General features: G+C 49.0%; 1 pseudogene; it reads left to right on the top strand.

The window, feature by feature from the left end:
• The first annotated feature begins 931 nt into the window (after window positions 1-931).
• On the top strand, window positions 932-1,656 carry LOC136464130 (vacuolar iron transporter homolog 2-like; annotated as a pseudogene).
• The last annotated feature ends 7,481 nt before the right edge of the window (window positions 1,657-9,137 follow it).

Here is a 9,137-nt window from a genome sequence, read left to right as displayed (position 1 = left end):
GCTAGCAGCAGCAGCTCCAGCATGGTGATGGTCGCCAGCTGGGTGAAGGGGAAGGGACGCGGAGCGGGGGGCAAGCGGGTCAAGGCGAAAGGCGTCGGCGCGGGCGCGGGCGCGGGCGCGGACGTGGAGCCGGAGGCCAAGCGCCGCGCGGTGGCGGTGCCCGTGCCGCGGGTGCCGCGGCTCTGTGGGTGCAGCAGCACCTGGCCACGCGGATCTACCGCGTCTCGCTGGGGGGCGAGCGGCGCTGTGAGGAGGGGACGAGCAGAGGAGCGGAGAAGGACGCCGCGGGCCAACAGCTCGTCTTAGGTGGCTCCTACCCCAGCTCCGTGACTGACAAGCGCGGCCGCTGCCCCAGCTCCGGCGGGTACGGCCCCTGCGCGGGCGTGACGCCAAGGAGGAAGGTGCGCCGGGGGGCGGCGCGGCTGCGGAGGAGGAAGAAAAGGTCGTGAGTGGAGGGCTAGGGAGGAGGATAAAGGGGCACCAATGACCGACGGAGGGCAGCTGCCATTTCTGCAGCGATAGAGCACGGTGGAGAGGCGCGGAAGGTGAGGGAAGGGAGACGGAGGTAACCGTATCGACCACGGACCGCACGGAGTGCTCGAGGGAGCCGGCCTGTGAAAAAACGAAAGGACTGTGGCCTGGCCAAGCTGCTTTGAATCTCACGTGAGGCAGACTCCGAGGTTGGACTAGATGCACCAAACACGAGAGTTGCAGCTCGAAAGCGCAGCCGGGCCGTCGGACAACGTTATCAAACAGGCCCATGCACCTGGCCAAACAGTCATCAGGGCAGCGGTAAAATGAAAATCGAATCGAAAGCCCTGCCTCCCACCTCTTTTTCAGTCGCAGTTATGAACAGGCGTGTGGCTCCCACAAGCGATATTGATCCCGAAACCGTGGTGCTCAGGCTATAAATACCGCTTCCATTCCATCCATGGCTCCCAACCTCAGCTCCGACGCCCCTAAGTTCCCCTCCAAGCCGAAACACGGAGAAGCCGACGTCGAGGTCGCGGCGGCGGTAGTCCATGGAGGATCGCCGGCCGGCCGCGTCGACTACCTGGCCCGCGCGCAGTGGCTCCGCGCCGCCGTCTTCGGCGCCAACGACGGGCTAGTCTCCGTGGCGTCCCTCATGATCGGCGTGGGCGCCGTCAACGACGGCGCGCGTGAGATGCTGGTATCGGGCCTGGCGGGGCTCGTGGCCAGCGCCTGCAGCATGGCCATCGGCGAGTTCGTGTCCGTGTACGCGCAGTACGACATCCAGGTGGCGCACTCGGAGCGCGACGCCCGCGTTGCCGGCGGCAGCGACGACGACAGCAGCGAAGCCGGCGGCGGCGGAGGCGCCGCGGCCCACGAGGAGAGCCTGCCGAGCCCGACGAAGGCCGCGGCCGCGTCGGCGATGGCGTTCGCGGTGGGCGCGGCGCTGCCGCTGCTGTCGGGCGGCTTCGTGCGGCCCTGGGCGGCCAGGGTCGCGGCGGTGTGCACGGCCAGCAGCCTGGGCCTGGCCGGGTTCGGCGCCGCGGGGGCGCGTACCTGGGCGGCGCCAACATCGTCCGCTTCGGGCTCCGCGTGCTCCTGGGTGGCTGGCTGGCCATGGCGGCCACGTTCGCGATCCTCAGGCTCTTCAGCTTGGCGTTCAAGACGCACGTCGCGTCCGCATAAATCACATGTGTCCACGGTGTGATCGAGTAAACAATAAGTGATCGCTATACGACGATGGGCACATGATGGAATCTGGTGGTATCGCCTGTCACGCACTTGCACTGAGTGTAGTAACGTGTCCGTGGTCGGAATCGGAAATCATAGTGGCAATGAACTGATTTCTGTGGATATTGCAGCTCATGTCTTCTTTTCTTTTCTTTTCTTTTCTGATGAGCCGGATTGGAATGCCGCATTGAGCTGCAATTTGTCTTGTGAACGAGCTGTTTGGTTGGGTGCCTATCTCCTACACCCGGTTCACCGTAGAGATGTTTGGTAGCCTGTTTAGCCCCCTGGCCTGCCATGAGCACCCAGCCGTCGAGCTCCCCTGCCCATCCTACCTCGTCCCTCTTTCCTCGCCCGTCTTCACCCCAGCTATGCCGGCTGCGGCACTTCCCACCGCTGGCCACCGTCCTCCCCACCTGCTGGCCCTGTGCCTCCGCACGATGCCTGCCCCACGTCTCCGCCAGATCCCGCCGGGCGTTACGAGCGCTCGAGATTCGCCGGCCGTGGGCTCGAGATCTGCCTCCTCCCCGGCCACCTCAAGTGCTCGAGATCCAACGCGGTCGTGTGCTCGCGCGAGATCCCTGACCATGTGGGCACGCTGGCCACGACGGCTCCACCCCCCACCACTAAACATGGTGCTTGTGGTGGTGGATAGGGGTGAGGGGTAAGTCCAGCTTCATCCTAGTGCAAGGTGATACTATTATCATAGCCAGAAGCAATCAAACAATTTAGGTTGCATTGTTGAAGCCTGCCTTAGACCGTCGGAACAAAATCCTCTAACATAGTGCAATCTATGTTTGAGGGACGTATTTTCCATCCGTCCATTCATCAGCTAACCAACGGCAAGGTCATCAAAACAATCAATACACCAGTCCGTCCAGCTGTATGTTTATTCAGCCCAAGGAAGCCCAGTTCGCTGAGCTCGCCGCTAAGTAAAAAAGGGCGCGAGACCGACGGAAAAGGGCGCGAGACCGGCGGAAAAGAGCGCGAGGCTAGCAAAAACAGGGCGAGATTGACTGAAAAGAGCATGAGGGAACGAGTCGATCGCAGAGGAATAGCTTGCCGCAGGAACGATCTTCTCTACTCACGTAAGTCTCACGTCAATAGTCTGCCCTTTAATGTATTTGCCATGAATGGCTTAAGGAATTCATCATAATTGCATCATTATGTTTCTATGAACTTGAAGGTCTCCTTTTCTCATGGATGAATCATTTAGTTGAGATCCTATTGCGATGGATGCAAATCAAAGCAAATCTAACACTCCTGTCATGGGAGAACATAGGTGTGTAATAAAACTTCTTGCTTCTTCTTTAGAAAATTTCCAGTCAACTAAAACTATTTGCTTCTTCTCCTTTGTCTATACAGAGAGGGCTTCATCCCCGGTCTAGTGCCTCACCTTGGCATGGAATTTACAAATTTTGATGAAGCTTGGGCGTTTTGGCTTAGCTACAGTGGGTAGAAGGGCTTTGTGGTTAGAAAAAGGTATACAAATAAAAGGCCATGTGATGGCAAGATTACATCATGTAGATTTGTTTGTGCAAATGAGGGTCATCGGTTGCCAGACAAAAGAGATCATTTAACAAAGTGCCCTCGAGCTGAAACTAGAACTGATTGTCAAGTTCACATGAATCTTAAAATGGATCGGGAAAAAGGAAATTTGAAAGTGAGTGAAGTGGTTTTGGAACACAATCACACACTACACCTGCCAGCAACCTTGCAACTAATGGTGTCACAAAGGAAAATTTCAGATTTACATGCTTTTGAAATTGAAACAACAGATGATGTAGGAATTGGACCAAAAGCTGCACATGAGCTGGCTAGTCGTCAAGTCGGTGGTCCACTCAATCTTAGTTACACCCTTTGTGATCACAAGAATTATTTGCGGACCAAGCGCCAACGAGAGATGGCATATGTCCAAGCACGTAGCATGCTCAAGTATTTTCATGACAAAATTGCCGAGAACCCATCATTCCAATATGCAATGCAAATGGATTGTGAAGAACAGATAACAAACATATTCTAGGCTGATGCTAAAATAATCATGGACTATGTATATTTTGGTGATGTCGTTAGTTTTGACACTACGTTTGGAACAAACAAGGAGAGTAGGCCTTTTGGTGTATTCGTCGGATTCAATCACTTTAGAGAAACTGTTGTTTTTGGGGCTGCTCTCATGTATGATGAAACCTTTGAATCTTTCAGGTGGCTATTTGAGACCTTTCTAAAATCTCATAATGGACAACAACTTAAAACATTCTATACAGATCAAGATGCTGCAATGGGGAAGGCAGTTTCTCAAGTGTTTACAGAAGCATGGCATGGATTATGCACCTTTTACATCATGCAAAATGCAGTCAAACATCTACATGAAGAGAAGAATGAAGAGGAGAACGAAGAGAATAGAATGGAGAAGAGTCAAGAGAAAAAAAGAGAAGAAAAGGAGGAAGAAAAAGGAGGAGAATGAGGAAACAAGTATTCTATCAGATTTTAGTGCATGCATGTTTGAGTATGAAGACATTGTAGAATTTGAACAAAAATTTAACCTCATGAGGCAAAAGGTGAGCAAGCAAACTTGGTTGGACAATATTGACAAGTTGAAAGAAAAATGGGCTGAATGTTATATGAAAGATGTCTTCACATTAGGAATGAGAAGTACATAATTGAGTGAGAGTCTGAACAATGACTTGAAAATCCATTTTAAATCGGATTTTGATATCATTCGGTTCTTTAAACATTTTGAAAGGGTAGTGCAAGGGAAAAGGAATAATGAACTAAATTCAGAATTTGATTCAAGGAAAAATGCCTAAAATATATATGATGAGGCCACCACCTATGTTGGTGCAGGCTGGCAAGTTGTACACACCTATTATATTTGAAGCTTTTCAAGGTGAATATGAAAGATCATTGGCAGCTTGCACCAAAGCACTGGATGGTACTAATGAATAGCTAGTAGGAGATTTTACATATGAGGAGGAATGTAAAGTTGTTGGTGATCCTTTGAAGGAAACGGCTGTATGCAGCTACAGGCAGTTTGATAGAATTGGGATATTGTGTAGCCATGGTCTTAAGGTTCTTGATTTGATGAATATCAAGTCACTACCACCACAATACGTGTTAAAGTGTTGGACACGGGAAGCACGAACCATAACTATACAAGACAACCAAGGGAGAAACATAATTAAAAACCTAAGATGGATGCTATGCTTCGGTTCAAATATATGTCCCACAAATTTCTCAGTCTGGCGTATGAAGCAGCAAACTCTCCTGAGTGCACAATGTTAGTGGACAGCACACTTGACATGCTTGGTAAGCAAATTGCAAAAAAGATCAATACAAGTATAAGCACTTTTTAGGTTTCATGTACAGTTTTCCACAAATGCTAGTCCACCGAATGACTTGTTGATTAATGCTAGACTAAAGGTACAATTTCCACAAATGCTAGTCCACCGAATAACTTGTTGATTAATGCTAGACTAAAGAAAAAGGATGTCCAAACAAAAAGTTCAAAACGAAAAAGAAACTGGCTCGATAAGAAGCACAAGGCTAGAAAAAAGAGAGAAAACAAAGCTACATCTCAGTTTGGTAAAGCGGGTAATAATGATGTTGTACATGGACAAGAGGCCATTAGTGGTGGAGCACAAGCATAAGAGGGATTATCTCCATTGTTTCCTCAACCCTTTAATTCAAGTGGTGCACAAGCACAAGCACAGGCACAAGAACAAGGTGCATTCTGTCCATTTTTTTCTGAAGCTTTAAGTTCAGGTGGTACACAAGCACAAGCACAAGTTAGCTTCACTCAAATATTGACGGTAATATGCTTATATAGCTATTTTACAGATGTTGAGATAATATTTTATTTTTAAAAGAACTTACTTCTTCATTTAACTTACAGGGACCAATGACCAATGACCGTCTGTCTAGATTCTGGTGATGTTGTTATGAAGAGCTATTAGTATTTTGAAGTATCAGTTGTATGCAACATAGCGGATGCTCCTAGGTGGATATAGATGTTCATGTTTCTTTGGCCACAAATCAGTTATCTAGTGTTAGATGCTATGCTCCCAGGTGGACAAAATCAGTTTTTTTGTTGCCAGTTTGCAAGTATCTTGGAAGCCAAAACTCTAGTTCTATACATATAATTTAGCTTTCTTTTGCTATGTTGCAAATGAGCATTCTAGTACCATTGGTGCATATTCAACCATTCAGAGTTCTCAAATCGAAACAATCATCACAACAGCACTGAAGTATCAAATTCACAATAATTATACTCTCAAATTGGCAAGAATTATCCAATCATCACAAACAAGGTTGAGCCACAATCTCAACTGACAACAGTTATACAGTGACAATTCAACACAACTACTTGTCTACAGCTAGTCTGAACTTTGGAGTTCGGCTTCTCAAGGTGCATATGAGGATAGCTGCGCTGCACGCGGGAGACAACGCGGGCACGAGCTTAGGATAGGACGGTGGAGGCAGGCGGTGGAGGAGAATACTTTCCCGAAGACCTGCTTGCCTGCTCAAGTGCTGAGGGAGGCCACGAGCAGCAATAGCCACCGGCCGGCGGCCATCTTCGCGGGCACTGCAAGGCGGTGAGTGCTTGGAACACTCTGTTCCTTTGCAGAGAATGACGGCGATGGAGGAGAGAACTTGCCTAGGGACTTGCTTAGGCCGCGAGCAGGGAGCAGCAACAGCAGCTAGCCCGGCGAGCAGGGCGCGGCGACGGTGGCTAGTGCCTAGAGCACTCCGTATCTTTTTCTAACTTGTGTTTTGCGTTTTCTAAATGTGGGCCATGTCGAATATATGGGCCGAGGCAAGAATTGGACGGCTTCGGTGCTTATTTTCTGCTGCACCTGCTGTAGTTCACAGTATGTTTGAGGATCCAGAGCCTCCCCTTGCCTTGCGCCCATCGAGCACCACCACTAGCACACGCGGCACAGTAGGAATGCCTAGTCCGGTGGTTCACGCCGATGGCCCCACGCCGGGCACTCTCAGACATCGCGCCGTCTTGGCGTACCGCGTACGCGAGGCAAGACGTTGCCTCTCGGAGATGGATTGTTTAGTCGTGCGTATTCACATGAGCAGCGCCGCCAGCCTGCAGCCCTAGGTGCAAAACATAAAAAAGCTCGCCTGGACCGTGCTTTTGGGGATGATAAGTTCTTGGAAGCAATGGGAGAATCGGAAGTTTACCATATCCCGTTGGTGGAGTCCAATCATTGTGGCCTCCTGGTGGAGGTGCGGGAAAGGGGGCCATCTGGTCACCATCGTGGTCGGAGAAAACCTAAGCCGTTTCGCTATGAAAATATGTGGAAAAGCCTTGGGGAGTATATGGATTTTGTTAATCAAACTTGGGATCCAGGCTCAGGCAACCCTGACATGTCTGCTACGTCCACTACTCTTTTGTCTTTGCAAATCTCCTTGAAGAAATGGGACAGAGAGATTTTTGGTTCGGTCAAGAAGCAGGTGAGGGACTTAAGAGCAGAGCTAGAGGTGGAGCGAAGCAACACCCTGTACCATGGCCCAACGGACAAGGAATGAAGCATGGCTGCTAAGCTAGCTGATGTGTTGGTCCGGGAAGAAACTATGGAGCGATAGAGATCGAGAATCTCGTGGCTTAGAGAGGACGACCAAAACACGGAGTTTTCCCAAGCAAAAGCTCATGCGCGAAACCGGACTAATAGAATAAAGCTATTGAAGGATGACTCGGGTCATGTGTTCACTGATCAAGAAAACCTTGAACGCTTGACTTACAAGTTTTACCAACATCTGTTTAGAGCACAGGAGGACCTTCAACCGGATTTGATCTGCCATCATGTCCCACGGAAGATCACGACCGAAATGGGAGATATGTTAGTGAGGCCCTTTACTGGGTGGAAACAGCTCTCTTCCAAATGGCGCCGAGTAAGGCCCCAGGTGTTGATGGGTTCAATGCTGGTTTCTTCCAAACTCACTGGCAATTGGTCAAGGATTGTGTGTTGAGCGCTGTGCTGAGTTTCTTGAATGGTGGAGATATGCCAGATGAAGTCAATAAGACTCTTCTGGTTCTCATACCAAAGGTTAGTAGTCCGCAAGAATTATCACAGTACCGGCCAATATCATTGTGCAATGTTTTTATACAAGCTGTGCTCAAAGACTATAGCAAATCGATTATGTCCGATTCTTGATGAAATTATCTCAGAGGAACAAAGCGCCTTTGTGCCGGGGTGCTTGATCATCGATAATGTGTTGATCGCTTATGAATGTATCCATTATTTGAGGAACAAGAAAGGAAGTCAGGAGGTTGTGTAATTAAGCTTGATATGGCCAAAGCATATGACAGAGTTGAATGGAACTATATGTTCCCAGTTATGCAGGCGATGGGCTTCCTGGATTCTTGGTGTTCTCTGATCATGAAATGTGTTTCTTTGGTATCTTTTTCTGTCTGGGTCAATGGAGTCTTTTCGGACAGTTTTAAACCGACGCGGGGCATTCGACAAGGTGATCTAATTTCGCCATACATGTTTCTGTTGTGTTCTGAGGGCCTTTCTTGTATGTTAAAGAGCATTGGTCCTCTGTATATTTCAAGAGGGGTGTGGGTGAGTAGGAAGGCACCCTGGATCTCTCACCTCCTGTTCGTGGATGACTGCCTCACCTTTACGCAGGCATCCAAGAGGGGGGGGTGGAGCGTGTGAAAGGTCCTTGTTTAGTTTTGGTAATTGAGTGACAACTTAGGTGGACTAATTGTGTTTATGTGAGATACACAGGTAATTAGTCCATAGGTACATGTGTGTAAGCAACATATGCCATGAAGGTGAAAATGGTTTAGAAATGTTGCAAAGCTCACACGTGTGATGATGAAGGAGCTTAAATGCACATGAGACATGACATTGAGTCATGTGATCAAGGTGGAGAAGATCAAGACAAGACTTGGCTTGATGGACCGGTTGCAAGCGTGAAGGGCAAGTCAAAGGCTTTGGAGTGATGGACCACGTGGCGGTGAAGCTTGAGCAAGACTTGGCGCCGATAGACAATGGCAACGGTGAAGAGCAAGTAAAGTCAAGATCGATGAACCAATATGATCACGTGATGATATGAAGTGGATCATATCATTGTTGATCATGTTGGTGCATGTGTTGCATCAACATTAAAGGAGATGGAATGGAATGCGCAAGGCAAAGGTATAACCTAGGGTATTTCATTTCACTGGTCAAGGTGTGTAGAGAAGTTTATGACCGGGTTTAGGATAGATGACCGTACTATCAAGAGGGGCAAACTTGTTTGCATATCGATCATCTAGTGCCACTCGAGTGATCTAACTTTGCATCGTCACTAGGATCGAGTGGCGTGGCAAGTTGAGTGGCTAACATCCTTTGGAAAATGATTGTGAAAATGCTAACACACATACACATGGTGGTGTACACTTGGTGGTGTTGGCACATCTACAAAGGAGGTGGTGTTTG

Source organism: Miscanthus floridulus, chromosome 7 (genome assembly GCF_019320115.1).
Source record: "Miscanthus floridulus cultivar M001 chromosome 7, ASM1932011v1, whole genome shotgun sequence".
Taxonomy (NCBI): domain Eukaryota; kingdom Viridiplantae; phylum Streptophyta; class Magnoliopsida; order Poales; family Poaceae; genus Miscanthus; species Miscanthus floridulus.
This window is presented reverse-complemented; position numbering and strand designations above follow the sequence as displayed.